This window comes from Elephantulus edwardii, unplaced genomic scaffold (assembly GCF_000299155.1).
Source record: "Elephantulus edwardii isolate Elephantulus edwardi_28Jun2011 unplaced genomic scaffold, EleEdw1.0 scaffold00048, whole genome shotgun sequence".
Lineage (NCBI taxonomy): Eukaryota > Metazoa > Chordata > Mammalia > Macroscelidea > Macroscelididae > Elephantulus > Elephantulus edwardii.
Genome location: NW_006399798.1, coordinates 12887792 through 12903750, shown reverse-complemented (window position 1 = coordinate 12903750; position 15959 = coordinate 12887792). Strand labels below are relative to the sequence as shown.

General features: G+C 41.8%; 1 protein-coding gene across 1 annotated transcript in view; it reads left to right on the top strand.

Moving 5' to 3' along the window:
* MAP2K6 (mitogen-activated protein kinase kinase 6) overlaps positions 1 to 15959 on the top strand; it is a 169342-nt gene that overhangs the window by 82805 nt on the left and 70578 nt on the right. The gene's annotated exons all lie outside the window — the stretch shown is intronic.

Sequence of the window (15959 nt, the reverse complement as noted above, 5' to 3'; positions counted from 1 at the left end):
TTTTTTTTTTGGCTCCTGAAACAAGAGGCTATATAGTAAGAGTCAGGAATCTAGAGATGGGGAGGGGAGGCTAGCAAATGGGCACGATTCCTTCTGATGACAGCTTATCCTCCACAGTAGCTAAGCAATGAAACAGTTGTTGGGAGAAAGCACACAGTCGTGCACTGGGAACCTGAACACAGTGAGAATAGCAAGCAAGGAATAAAATGCAGTCTGTCTTTTAAATTTAAAATCCTACAGTTTAGTGATAGGATGAAAGAGTAACACCTCATTTGCTCTTCAGATTCAGTCATGGAGGGGGATACTGGCTGTAATCTGAAGAGGGGATAACCATCTAAATTTCATTTTCTGCACCTGTAAAGTAAGAATACTAATACTACTGCTACTAGTTTATTTTTGTGTCATGGTTATGCAATTGAAGTGCAGGCAAATAGCTTAGGTCTGCCTCAGAAAAATGTTGGCATCTACTGGTAATGGACCATCATGCTAACTAGACCATTCTCTGTATTTACAGACAAAAATGTTGAGTCCAGAAATGTTAAGCAACTTGTGTTCCCAAGTTCACCGAGGTAGTTGGCAGCAGACTTGGCAAAGGACCTTGACCCTGAGGGTGCCAGAACTCTTGATACCACCACACGCCATCTCTTTGTGGGCTGTTCTTCCTGTCAGTTTGCTGTTAGCAGTTCTCTGTCCTTAATGGCATTTGGATTTCATTTTAATTCTTTAACTTTGCTGAATAGGTAGCATGTTCACATGAGTTAAAAATGACATAAGTTTCCAAAGACTTATAATAGAGATTCTTTCCCTGAAAGTCTTTTATCTTCCAACTTCCCAGCTCCCATCTCCATAGGCAACCAGTATTGCTTAGTTTCTAACATCATCTTCCAAAAAGTTTTCATGCACGTACAAGGAAATACGCTTGTCTATTTCCTTGCCATTTTTATGCAAGTAGTAACATAGAGTCTTCTGAATCTTGATTTTTTTGCTCATGTCTTGTATTTTAAAGATCTTCCCCTGCCACCTGCTAGAAACACTTCCATATTCCCTAATTCCATTGTGAAAATATTCAATAGTTTATTTAGTTCATCCTCTTATTGTCCACTTGGTATTGCAAACAGTGCTGTGTTGAAAAATCTTGCACCTACATAATTTTTCATGAGAGGAATCCGTATCAGTAATGATATGGTCCTAGTGGTAAAATTGCTAGGGTAAAAGAAACATGCGTTTAGAAGAGATTTTGTCAAAGTCTGTTGTCAGGGACCTCTCTTGAGTCCTGAAGAGCAACAATGTCAGTCTGGAGACTAAGGTGCGCCTGATCCAGGCAGGGGTCTTCACATTTACTTGCTGTGCATCTGAAAGATGGACAATAACTAAGGATGATAGAAGCAGGATTGATGCTTTTGAATTGTGGTGCTGAAGAAAAGTGCTGAACATACACTGGATTGCCAGGAAGACAAATGAGTCCTGGAACGGGTCAAATCAGGCTGCTCCCTGGAGGCAAGGATTTTGAATCTCTGTCTGACATACTTTGAGCATGTGACCAGGAGGGATCAATCCTTGGAGAGGGACATCATGCTTAGAAGGGTGGAGGGACAGCATAGGAGAAGAACCCGGATGAGGATTGAGTCTGTGATGGGAGAAATGGGATTGGGTCCCATTAGATTGGCTGAAGATAGGACAGGTCTCAGAGGTCAAGTATAAGGAGTTGCAGGTGACTCGATGGCACCTAACAATAACAATAGCCCTTCACAGGGCTTCTACCAATTTATACTTTCACCATCTTTTTATGGCATTTTAAACAATGAGGAAAAATTACTGGTATACTAAACCAAGTTCCACTTAATCTTCCGAAAGTAGCTGTGTGAGGGCATGGTAGGAGTTGAAATCCAAATGGAAGGTCTGACTCCTCAGGTGAGAAGACAAGAATGTATATTCTTGCCTCTGCTAGTCAAATCTAAATATTTCACTTCCGGATGGTCACAAAAATTTACACTTATACTTTCTTCTAGGGATTTTTTTTTAAGGTGGTGTTTTTTTTCGTTTTGTGTTTCCCCCCCCTCCCCCTTTCTCCTCTTCTTGTTGTGTACCACAGAACTGGATCGAACAGGAGGAGATTGCCCCTCCTTCTCCAGCAGAGCAGCTGGTGGATTTGAACAACCTGACTTAGGGAATGCAGTGCAGCTTCTTTGCCACTAGGCCACCAGAGCTCCCCTTTTTCTAGGGATTTTATAGTTTTAGATCTTATATTTCAAGCATTGGATTAAATTCTAAAGTTATTTTCGTATGCAGAATTAGGAAAAAGGTTCAAAACTGTTCTTTTTTAAAAAATAATTTTAATGAACATTTACAGAGAATTTGGATTTCCATTCATTCATTGCTGCACTTCTCTCCCTGCACAGCCCTCTTCCCCCGCCCCCCAGTTCGCCGCTCTCTTTCAAAAGTAAAAGAAAGACTCCCTCCCTGGTACACAATCCCCCCGCACCCCTCCCATCACCCCAAGTACATTCCACTATGAAACCTTAATTGCGGACTATTGTGATAACCATAATACCCTATCATACATCGCTTTTAAATTATTCAGTCCCTCATCTGTTTCAGTGCAGTATACACAATTTATCCAGTTTTTCTCAGTCTTACCACCACCCTGATATCAGTGCCATTTTACAGCAGTGGCACCATGCAATATTTGTCCTTAAAACCGTTCTTTTCAATGTGGACATCAAGTTGGCCAAGCATCATTTGTTAGAAAGACGTATTCTTTCTCCATTAAATTGTCTTGACATGCTTCTAAAATTTGAAGGGATTGTGAGTGTGTGGGCTTCCTTCTGGACTCCCAGTTCTAACTCCGTTCCTTTTCCTAATTATCCTTATGCTGCTCTAACGATACCTTGACTACTGTAATTTTGTAGTACATTACTGAAACAGGAAGTACATTTTCTTTTCAAGTTGGTTTTTTTTTGTCTATAAAGGGCCCCTTGAGAGAAATATCTATTTCTTAGATATGACAAATATTTATTTCACAGATGTGAAATATTTATTTCTTAGATTTGATAAGCAAAGAAAAGAGAAATACATGGAATTTCATAAAAATGGAAATTTTGATGTGGCAAAGGATTCCATAAGGATAGTGAAAAGATAACAGGTTGAGGAAGATATTTGAAGATTGTATATCTGATAAAGATTGAATGCAAGAATATATAAGGAATCCAATGGAAATCCAAAATCTCTGTAAATGTTCATTAAAATTAATAAAATTTAATAAAAAAGAAAAGAAAAAATATATAAGGAATCCATTATTTTATTGTTAAGTTTAGTTAAAAAAAACCCTGATTTAAAAATAAGGAAAAGATTTGCACAGATATTCTACAAAGATGATATTCAAGTTGCTCAAAAACACTTCAAAGGGGATCAATATCATTAACTATCAGAGAAATGCAATTAAAAACCACAGTGAGATAATACTTCATATTGAATAGAATGATTAAAATAAAAAAGGCTGGAAATGATAAGTAAGTGTTGGGCTGTTATTGGAAAGAATGTGGAGAAACTGGAATACTCATATACTGCTTGCGGAAATTGACAATTTCTCAAAAGGTTAGTTATTATTTGACCTAGAAATTTCTCTCCTAAGTATTTATTTACCTGAGAAAAAGGAATTAAATACAAAACGTGTATGTGATGTTCTTACCGAAATGGTTCATAATACATACAAAGTGAAAACGACTCAGCTGTCCATCAGCTGATGAATGGATTTAAGAAATACAGTATACCGGGGAGTTCTGGTGGCCTAGTGGCAGGAAGCTGCACTGCAATCCCAGAGGGGCACGGTTCAAATCCACCAGATACTCTGCTGGAGGAGGAGGGTAATCAGATCTGATTTGACATACAAGAGAATAAAGTTTTAAAAAATTTAAAAGAAAAAAATATAGTATGCCATACTGGAGAGCTGTGTTTCACAATAAAATGGAATAGAAAATTCTGACATGGATAAGATGTGATAACCTTGTGCTAATTGAAAGGAATTAGTCACAAAAAGCTGTACGTTGTGAGATTCCACATATATAATGCGTCTAGGATAGGAAATCTAGTCAGGAATCAACACTCTTGGTACCAGCAGCCAGGAAATTAAAAGCCAAATTTCAATGGGGAAGTCTGTTGTCAGAGACCTCGCCAAAGTACTGAAGAGCAATGATGTCAGTCTGGACAGTAAGGTGTGCCTGATACAGGTCATGGTCTTTGCAATTACTTGCTATGCATCAGAAAGCTGGACAATGACTAGGGATGATAGAAGGAGAATTGATGCCATTGAGCTGTGATGCTGGAGAAGAGTGTTGAATATACCATGGACTGCTAGGAGAACAAACAGGTTTGTCCTGGAGAGGGTGAAGCTGGGCTGCTCCTTGGAGGCAAGGATTTTGAAGCTCCGTCTGACGTACTTTGGACATGTTGCAAGGAGGGACCAGTCCTTGGAGAGGGACGTCATGCTTGGGAGGGTGGAGGGACAGTGTAGGAGAGAAAGACCTTCTATGAGGTGGATTGATCCAGGGACTGGGGTAATCGGGATGGGTGTGTTGGAGACAGTGAGGTTGGCACAGGACAGAGCAGAGTTTAGGGCTGTTTTACATAGGGGAGCTACGAGTCACAAGCAACTCAACAGAACATAACAATAGTCAGGAAGTAGATTAACGGTGATGGATTGACTACAACAATGAACTTGAACGTGATTGGGACCGTGAGGATGCTGCAGGATAGAGCCAGGCTCAGCTCTGATGTTCACAGTTGACATGAAAGCACCTAACAACAAGAACAACACGGTTTGGGGAGGGATGGTGTTGAAGGAAACGGAACGTGACTATGGGCACTTTTGTTTTTTAAAATAAAAATGACAATGCTTATCTTTTGTAAAGAAGTATTATCATTTTCTGTAGTCTGGTTTTATGTCTTCAGACTATCTCTGGAAACAAATCTATCATGAATAGCAGTTTTGTTGACCGCCCTGTCTCACTGTACTTGGTAATTTGTTTTTCAAAATCCAGTTGATTAAGAGGCATCAACTCTGCCCTTCCAGGCAGCAGAGGATGACAGATCGGCCCTTAATCCTATTTAGTGCACATTTGTTCCTTTTTTTTTTTTTCAATCACAAGAGGCTTTATTGACGAAGCTTCGGGACGACTTGTATCTCTTGCAGGAGACAGGGAAGTCGACCACATTTGTTCTTATATTCCATAAAATGGAACTTATTGCCCATTCGCTGCCCATGCACTTGTGAATTTTCATAAATTTGGCTGTTGTTGTTTTATAAAGTGCTGTTGAGTGGTAGACGACTCATAGCCACCCTATGAACGAAAGACCTGAACACTTGTATAACTTTCATCATTTCTCCAGGTTCACAGAGTTTCCAGAGGCAAGCTATTGCAAAAGAGGATGCCACTCCTGCTTCTAAGCTTGTTTTAATTGGGAAGCTCCACCAAACACTGTCCATCATGGGTAACCATTCTCACATTTGACCCATCAGTGTCACAGTGTTCAGCATTACAGCAACCACGAGTTACCTCTGTACAGCAAGTGGACAGACCAGCACTGTACCACTGCACCTACCAATTTTCTTTTCTTTTTTTTTTTTTGGTCAGTGAAATATTATCAAATTAACTGAGGTTCTTGTTGCACAACTCTGTGACTATACTAAACACCAGTGAATTAGTATGCTTTTAAATAGGTGGATTGCATAATAGATGGGTTTTATCTTAACAAAGCTGTTAAAAAAATTGGAGGGAATAGATCATACCATGTTATTGTTAGGCACCACTGAGTTCATGCTGACTCATAGTGACTCTGCACGTTGGAATTTTGCTCATTCCTGTGTCCTCACAATCTCCATTGTGCATAAGCCCATTGTTGTTGTCATCACTAATTCAACGCAGCTCCCTGAAGGTCTTTCTCTCTTTCCCTGACCCACCACCTTTCCAAGCATGATGTTCTTCTCCAAGGTCTGGAATCTCCTGAGAACGTGCCCAAAGTATGTGAGATGAAGTCTTACCATCCTTCTAAGAAGCTTCTAAGAAGCATCCTTGCTACATTTCTTCCAACATGAATTTGTGAGTTCTGTTTTATAACTAGAGACTGTAACTCCAGAGGTTTGAAAATCCAAACTCTTCAAGTAGCACGCTTTCTAACGTTTCTAGAAGAGTGAAAACATCTTGTGTGAACGTTGAGACCCATGGGTGGCCCCTGAGCTGGAAGCACAGCTGACTTTTTTGTTGCCAGACTTTACGATGCGCTACATTGACTTTGCAATGGAGGCAGCTCTTAGGAGAAGCAAGAAGCCTTGAGATGTGCCTTTCAAAGTTCGATTGCTTACATTTCTCACAGAGCACTAGCTTTGTCCCTAGGAGCAGATATCCTGCAAGACGAGTTGGGACAATCTCATTTGAAACTGCAGGAACTCCTTTACTAACTGATTCGGGCTGCTCTAAATGGCTCTTGGCTGTGTGTTTTCCAGGAGCTCGTGGGAAATCTTGGCAGCACACCCTGTGATACATCAATACTGAGTGCTTTTCTCAACCTCCCTTTATATCGGAGTTTCCCTCTCTGTCCTCACCCCTGCTGCCCTTTCTCTTCTCCTCTTAAAGATAGATCATCCACTCCTTGTTTGAGTGGAACCTCGTCCCACTGGCCTTCTGTCTTCCTGGTGCCCACTGAGATCTTGCTGTATCATGTCTGGGCCCTACACTGACCTTTTTTGTCCCTGTTGATTTGCTGATAGCTCAAATTTGTCATAATTTCTTTTTAGAAAGTAGGCCATGGTCTTTGCTATCACTTGTTATGCATCAAAGAGTTAGACAGTGACTAAGGAGGATAGAAGGAGAATTGATTCCTTTGAGCTGTGGTGCTGGAGAAGAGTATTGAGAGTACCATGGACTGCTAGGAAAACAAACAGATTCATCCTGGAAAGGGTTAATCCAGGCTGCTCCTTAGAGGCAAGCGGGATGGGTGTGTTGGAGACAGTGTGATTGGCACAGGACAGAGCAGAGTTTAGGGTTGTTGTACATAGGGTCACTATGAGTTGCAAGCGACTCGATGGCACATAACAACAACAATACCACACGGCAGGCCTTTTGTTCATAGGGTCGCTATAAGTCATCTATGACTCGACGGCACTTAACAACAATAACGATGACAGAGAGAGAGCTACGTTGACATAGTGGACAGAAAGTTATGCTACCAAGCCGAAGGTGGGTGATTTTAATCTGCGGCCCTTAGGCTGGGTTCAAATTGTTTTCCTGTTAAACATTCTTCTAGGTGATATAGCACTGGTCTATGCATTACTGTACAGAGGTAACTCGTGGTTGCTGTGATGCTGAACACTGGGACACTGATGTGCCAAATGTGGTAATGGTTACCCATGGGTGACAGTGTTTGCTGGAACTTCCTGACTAAAACAAGCCTGGAAGCAGGAGCGGCATCCACTTCCGAAATGGCTTGCCTCCAGAAACTCTATGTATGAACAGTGCTCAGGCCTTTCATTCATAGGGTCACTATGAGTCGTCTACGACTCGACGGCACCTAACAATAACAACAACCACATGAAGACACGCTTCGGGACTTTCCATTGACTGATTTCTTCCTCAGTGGACTATCTCTTTCTCTTTTCTCCTTTAACTGTTTTGGGCAAGTCTGTGCCTTTCGCTGTGTTGAGCTTTTGGTGACGAGTCCGAGGTCACATCGTGAAAAGCCTTCTGCTGCAATTATGTCTAGAGCTTGTTGTACCCAGAAGACTTCAGAAATCAAAAGAGAAAAGATGTGGCAACAAGGACCACGGCAGATGCTGAGTGTTGTTTTCCTGGGTGTCCTACTAGAGGACCAAGAGCCACTGCCATTTACGGGACCAGATGTGGCAGATGTGGTAAGTGTGTTGTGTGATGTAAGGTGTAGTTTGTTTCTTTCTGCAGAGGGAGCGGATGGTTTTGTTCTTGAGGCATTGGGCAATTTCTTAGAGATGAAATAAGGTCGTTGGTGTTAAGACACTGGCATTCTTCCTACAGAGAAGGGGTTTCAAGAAGGTCCTTGAAGCATACATTGGTTTGACATATGTGTTTGATTTTTCCTGTAAGGGTTTCTGGAATGAAGCCAGATTCAAGATCCTCTGTGACCTTATGTGTTCATTCTAGTCTGGGATCTGTGAAGGGAGAAGCATCCGTTAGCCATTAGAATCAAGAGGAAGTAATCGATACATGAGTCCATTAGCTGCCCAAGATGCCTCTTCTCTGATAGGGAGTGAGAGACTTCATCACCCACGTAAAAATACTAAGACACAGCATTTTACAAGCCGATGGGCATACTTGTAACTTTTCAAATAATCGCTTAGCCATTGCCTTTCTGCTAAAGTGATTTACACCCAGTAAGGCACAAGGCCTAGCCGTGTCATGAGAAACCCGCTTATGGAAGAGCTGCTGGTTTATAAAACCCTCTGGAGTTCTGTCACAGAGTAGCTGGCTTCCTGACCTTCCCTGTGAAGTTAATGGTGTGCTCCCCTCAAACAGCACAACCCTACTTACGAAGAAAAGTAGTTGATTGGCTGAGTGTTTTGCTTTTGAGTCAAGAGAGGTTAATGTAGTTTGGATAAAGTTCATGGCAAAATAGCTTCTTGATTGAGTTTCTGATCGACCTAGGTCGTGCCACAGCCACCCCTAATCAACAACCCGAGAAGCTGCAAACTCTGTCTTGTTGAAGTGTGGACATCGGAGTAGAAAGCCTGAACAGATTTGGCTCAGGACATGTTCCCATGAATCATAGTCTACATATAAAGCCCTGATGCAGTATAATCCTTGTGTAGCCAAATGGAAACAGACATGGAATGAAGAGTAACTTCACTTGAAGAACTGGCTGACTGTAATTTCACTTGAAGGACTGACTACTGTTAATGAGAAATTGGCTACTTACATCAGCACAGATTATGTATCTGAACCCAAACCCACAAAAAACCAACCTAGTTCCTTCCCATTGGGTCAATTCTCCCTCATTCTGACCCTGGAGAATAGAGAAGATCTGTCCTGTCCCTTCCCCCAGGCTGTAAGTCTTGATCAGTGCAGATTGCTATGCTCTTCTCTACGTCTACGGAGTGGCTCGTGGCTCAAACAATTGACGTCCCAGTTAGTTCCCAGTTACTTAACCACCGCACCACCAGAGCTCCTTGCATTTGAACCCTTCCCAGCATCATGTCCTTCTCCAAGGAAAAGCCCCTCCTAGCAACATGCCCAAAGTATGTGAGGCAAAGTCTCATCATTCTTGCCTCAAAAGACCACTCTGGCTGCACCCTCTCTAAGACATACCTGTTTGTTCTCTTGGCCACCCATGGGATGTTCAGTGCTCTTCTCCAACACCACAGCTCAAAGGCATCAATTCTTTTTCTGTTATCCTTATTCATTGACTAACTCTCAGATGCACAGCAAGTGATCGGAAAGACTATGACCTAAATCAGACACACCTTAGTCCTCAAATTGCATCATTACTCCTCAATAATTTGGAGAGGTTTCCAGTGCAATGCATCTCCTTATTTCCTGAGTGCTGGTACCAACAGTGTTAATGTGAATCCAAGCAAGATGAAGCTGTTGACAGTTTCAATCTTTTCTCCATCCATCATGAAGTTACCTATTGCTAAGAATCTTTTGTTTTCTTGACATTGAGATACAATCCATACTGTAGGCAGCATTTCTTGATTTTCTGCAACAAGTGCTTCAAGTTCTCTTCACTTTCAGCAAGCAAGTTTGTGTCATCTACATAACGCAGGTTATTGATGAGTCTCCCTCCAATCCTGATATCACACTCCTTTCTTGGAGTCCAGCTTCTCAAAAAATTTGTTCAGCATACAGATGAAATAGATATGGAGAGAGAATACAACCCTAATGCACCCCCTTTTTATTTTAAACCATGCAGTGTGAGTGCCACTTGCTAATAGGAAAACCAGTCGATTTTGACCCAGGGTAATTTTTTGTTTGTTTCAAAGTAAAACTGTATCCAAGAGGGTTTTCAATGACTATGATTTTTCAAACTATGACCCGTAGTGACCTTGTGAACAACTTATCAGAAAGCTGTCCTATCCTACACCATCCTCACAATCTCTACCAAGCTCATACCCACCGTTGCAGTCACCATGTCAACCCATCTTGTTGAGAGTCCTCTTGCATTGACGATGTCTTTTCCTAAGGACTGGCCCCTCTTGATATCGTGCCCCCAAATATGTGAGGTGATGTTTCATCATTCTTGCCTTGAAGAAGAACGTCCTCCACAACAGATTGGATTGTTTGTTTTGTTTTGTTGTGGGCTGTTGTTGTTTTTTGTTTCATTTTGGTTTTTTTTTGGCAGTTCATAGGATACTCAGTAGTCTTTGCTGATACCACGACTTAGAGATGTTGATTCTTCTTCTTTGGTGACTGTTCTTCATTAAGCTCAGAGCTGTAACTGACCAGGAGTCATAGTTGACTTGATGGCTCCTAACAGTAGCATGATCTTTCTGAAGTAGATCACCAGACTTTTTTTCTTTAAGACATTTCCTAGTAGATTCAGACTGGAAACCTTTTGAACTTAGCAGCCAATCCTGTTGACTGTGTGAACCATCCAGCGAGATCTTTAGTAAGAAATCTCCAATAACCACGGTAGGTCTCTAGTTCCCTGGATCAACAGTGCAAGAAAAAGAGTCAAGCAAAGTGGGGGAAGACATGGACTATTGCCTCCAAGAACAACTACCTCCTTTGCAGTAAGACCAGAAATACCGGATGGTGCCAATCCACCATTACTGAGCATTTTGGTCAAAGATTCCATTAAAGAATTCTGAATAAAAAAAGAGAAAAGCAAAATAGAACTTCAAATTCTCCTTGACTCCAGACTTCTTAGAGCCAAGAAGTTTGGATGAATCCCTGGAACTGTTGCCCTGAGATAATCTTTTGAGCCTTGGACCAAAACTATTCTCTCAAGTCTTAAAATCAAACAATGGTTTAACTATTAAGAATTGTATGCCTTGAGCATTTTGCTTTTTTTTTTAAGAACTATATTTATGGAGTCGAATTGACAACTGCAAGTCGAAAGATTAGAAAGGAGCCTTAGGGATCAGTGAGAGTGTTAATGGGGGAGGAAGAACTCAGACGTGGAGGGGTGAGGGGGAGACACAACTTGGAGAACGTTGTCATACTTACCTGACAGGGGAGACATTATGATCGTGAAGAATGTCGTCAGCATCACTAAGTGGTGTGTGGAGAAAGGACTGAATCGCTGTATATTTTGCTGTTCATATTCTCAAACATAACAAAATAAATACAATTTAATTTTAAGAAAAGAAGGTGCCTACATAAGGTAGCAAGATAGCAGATCTGGCACCTTTTGACATTCATTTATACATTTATTCAACATCAATACATATTTCTTGAGTGACACTTCATGCATTGATTATTTATTGTAATCCCACAAAAGCAGATACTGTTATTCCAATTTTAAGAGGGAAAGTTAGGTTAACAATTTTTGGTCAGCCACTCTCCTAGGGTCATCTCGGATTGTTGTCACTTTACCACCTGTGACTTGTTGGATTCTTTATTTTATTTGGTTGTGTTGTGTGTAGCTACAGTCACTTCCTCAGCCCTTCATCTTGCTTTCAGTAATAAAATACTCTGAGAATTGAAATCAACCCAGTAAGAACCTACACCTTAAACTTCTTTAAAAGCTAGTATATCCAGCATTTCAAGCTTTGAATGTTCAAGGTTTTTCTTAACGATTTCACACAGCCAAATTTTTGAATTGGTTAAACCAACCTGAATGTTACTGTTATTAATGTTTACTCTGCGGTCTGAATCTGGAGATTACCAGAATTGTTTTCCAAGAGGAAATAATTCAGTTTGCCATTAAAAAACAACAACAACCAAAAAACCCCCCTATTATATCCAGGAATCAATATTCATTATGCCTTGTATTTGAGGTTAGTCATTGTTTGGGGCTGGGTAGTGTCCACCAAAAGTCACATTTTTCTAGACCCTCTGAACGTGACCTTGCTTGGAAATAGGGTCTTTGAGAGTGTAATTACGAACAAGTGAAGTCATTCTGTATCAATGTAGGACCTAAACTGACTGACTGGTGTCCTTATGAGAAGTGGACAGTTTGGACAGAGGCCAAAAGGCCACCAGAGGATGTAGGCAAACATTGGAGTCAGACAGTTAGAAGCCAAGGAATTCCACTCATTGTTGGTAGTCACCAGATGCTAGAAGAAGCAAGCAAGGAAGGAAGGGTTCTCCCTAAATCATTCAGAAGGAGAATGGCCCGTGCTGCCACCATGGCGCATCTAGCCTTTAGGATGACAATAGAATGACTTTCTGTTGTTTTAAGCCTCACCTTAGTTTGTGACAGGGAACACTGATGACATAGCCTATAGAAAGTTGCACTGCTCACCCAAAGCTGTGCTTTCTGGTGGTTCAAATCTACTAACTGCTTCTCAGGAGAAAGAAAGGCAATCTCCTCTCACACAGTTTACAGCTTCAGAAACCTCATGGAGGGTCAGCTATTCATTCGTTCTGACTCAAGGCAATGCGTTTAAGTTTTTCTTGAGTTTGTGATGATATATTCTGGTGACCATAGGAAACAAATGTAGTCATTAAAAATCTATTCTTTTCCCTCGTTTCCTCTCCCCTCAGTCTCAGCCTTCAGAAAGCAGACAGATGGAACACAGTACCTGGACAATGAGGGATTTGTATACTGTCTTTTTTGTGTTCAGTCTTGGAAATTGAGTGCTTTTTACCACTTTCGTGAGCATCCTGAGCCTTGGTTAGCTGTGTTTGTTTAGTTTAGTTAACTACTGGAGGCTGATTTCTTCAGGGGGATAAAATAGAGGGTCCAAGCCATTTCCAAGGACTCTGGGGTTTTTCTCTTCAAGGTTACATGAGGATCGAAATAGTATTGAAATATGAGCACACTTGCATAAACTGGACAACTTGGAAAAGAAGCCATTTCCTTTTGCAGAGCAGCCTTCTCTGTTAAGAAAGGCTCACATTTAAATTTTGTGGTTTTCTTGAAGCTCTTTCTTAGTCTCTGCTTTAATTGACCCTCATGAACTTCTAACCAGAAGCCTCACCAGTGGGAGATGAAATAAGCCAGCGAAGTATGTGGCAGAAGAAAAGGCAAAGGCCACTATGATCTTTGCCAGGCAGTGGTTTGCAAAACATGCCTCTCAAAAAAGGCTCGCCTCCCAGGAGAGCAAGGTGACTAGATAGTGCTGAAGTAACAATGGGGCAAAGGATTATCCGGACATTCTCCTCCCTCAACCCTGATCCTGGGCTGGAAGGCTGGAGTTTCAGAATCAAGAGCTTGCCATGATTGTTGCTAATGCTTTGACCATGTGTCTAATATCTGCACATCATGAGCAGAGAACTTGATGGATTTCAGAATGTGCCACAGGCCTAGGGAAAAAGCTGTATTTCTTCTTTTTCTTTCCCCTTCCCTTCCCTTCCCTTCCCTTCTCTTCCTGTTTTCTCTGAAAGCTTACAGAGACGTAGGGTTTCCAGTCATTCACTGTTGCACTTTTCTCCCTGCCCACCCCCTCCTCCCCCAATTCACTCTTCTCTTTGAAAAGTGAAAGAAAAACTCTGTCATTGTTATGCAGTCCCCCCCCCCCCCAAGTCCACTCCACTATGTAGCCTTCATTCTGGACTCCTGTCATTCTTCTTAATAACTTTTCTTCTAAGATGGCATTGAGTTGCAAAGAAAGGTCTGGATGGAAGTGAGGATCTCACCTTTCTTTGTTCCAGTGAAGGGTGTCAATCAAAGAACAGAACGGACCCATCTGCCAATGCCCCTTCCTTGCAGTTTGCCACTCACTTCTCAACTCTGATTGTTTTGCCTCCTGTATGCTGTACATGACTGGAAGTTCGAATCCACCAAGGGGCATCTTTTTCATTCCTGAAAAATCTGTGGGTGCAGACACTATGAAGTGCAGTTCCACCCTGAAACACAAAGGATGACCCTGAGTTGAAATTTATTTGATGGTGACTGGTTGTTGTCTCCTCAAGACTTTCCAGATGTTTCTGGGGCCCAGAGGCTCGCAAACTCTCTACCCCCCTGACCCCAGCAGTCACACAAAGCCATTCCATACTCTGGGAAGCTCAAGGTGGAAAGAGTTGAGAAGAAGATATGAAGAGTTATGGATGGTCATGGAAGATGAGTTAAGGGAGGGGGAGAGTGAGAAGGAAGCAGTGAAAGGGAAAAAGAACAGTAAGAAAGCACTGGTTAAACACTGATTGCTGGGACACTGGCTTATTTCAAGGAATGTTGCAAAGGAATTTGGTAAAATTCAATGTCCATTTCTGACGACTCCATAAAGTATGGTAAGTGCTGTACTTGCTCAACAACAACAACAACAACGACAACGACAACAACAACAACAGTGCTTTCTCAATGTGATAAAATTCTATCCAGTTGCATCCAAGATGAGCATAGGGTTTTTTTTTTTATATTTAGCAGAACAAGTGAAAAAAATGTTTATGAAGATAATGCGAAGGAGGCATTGTTGGTGAAAGATAGAGGCAGACTGTGTAAAAGAGTTAAAGAGAAAAGGAATGAAGAAAGGGGTGTGAGGACCAACCCTGGGGAGTCAGGGGCAGAACCCAAACACTATGGCAGGCAGCCAGCAGAAGGAAAGAAGCGGTATTTTTTTGACCGCGTTGTTAGGAGTGATTCGCTTAAAGGCGGGATTAGGTACCATTGAGTCAACTCTGACTCACGGCAACCCGATTAGCAATAGATCAGAACCTGCATCTTCATCACCATGGCATCCTTGAAGCCTTTTTTTACAGTCCATCTCCTTGAGGGCCTTCCTCATTGATGGTCACGTGAGGATGGAGGAAATGGTATTTTTATTTATTTATTTTGCACATAGTAGCCAATCCATTTATTCAAGAGATTTTTCTGTGACCCTACAGCTCTTTTTTTCTTCAAACGCATGTTTTTGAAAAGTTGACATGTGTTCAAAAGCCACCAGACAAGTTTAATGAACCTCCTGGTACCCGTCACTCAGCTTTGATGGCAAGCAGCTTTGCCCAGACCTTATTTCATCTTATCTCTATCTTCTGTTGTTGTTAGGTGCCATCGAGTTCAATACGACTCATAGCAACCCTATGAACAAAAGATCTGAACCCCGTCCTGTCCTGCGCCATCCTCACGCTTCCTGACACACTAGAGCCCATTGCAGCAGTCACCGTGTCAATCCACCTGGTTGAGGGTCTTCTTCTAGCTTCTACATCCCCCCCTCAAATTATCAGAAGCAAATCCCAGCACCACCTCATCTGTAAAGTACTGTGTTTTTCAAATCCCACCAAAATGCTGCCTATGTTTTGAAAAAGATCCAGTTATTTGTTGCTAAACAACTCTGTCACTTGCTACCATTTGCTTTTATTGTAAAGTGGTATTTTTAACGCCCTGGTGATCGCATTTCCTCCTGATAGAGGCTCATGAATGAAGTGGCTTGGAAATGAGGAAGCAGAGGCTCTCAGACCGAGGGGATTCCCCAGCTGACCACTGCCCGCCTCCTGTCTTCCCTTTGGGCTCAACCACGTGGAGATGGAATTCACTGTGATTTGCTGTCAGGTTCTTGTCAGATCATGTCAACCACACCCCATGCCCCTTGCTGTCTAGTTGAATCCAACTCTTTTTTTTTTTTTTAGGGTACCTTTTTAATATGTTCTGATTATTTACAACTGTACAAGCAAAGCACACTCTTCCAAGTGCACATAAACCAGGCTGCTCTTTAGAGGCGAGGATTCTGGGGCTTCGTCTCACATACTTTGGACATGTTGTAAGGAGAGACAGGTCTTTAGAGAGGTACATCTTGCTGGGTAGAGTGGAGGGACAGCGCAGGAGGGGAAGACTCTCTATGAGGTGGATTGATTCAGTGACTGGGATAATCGGGATTGGGTGTGTCAGAGGCAATG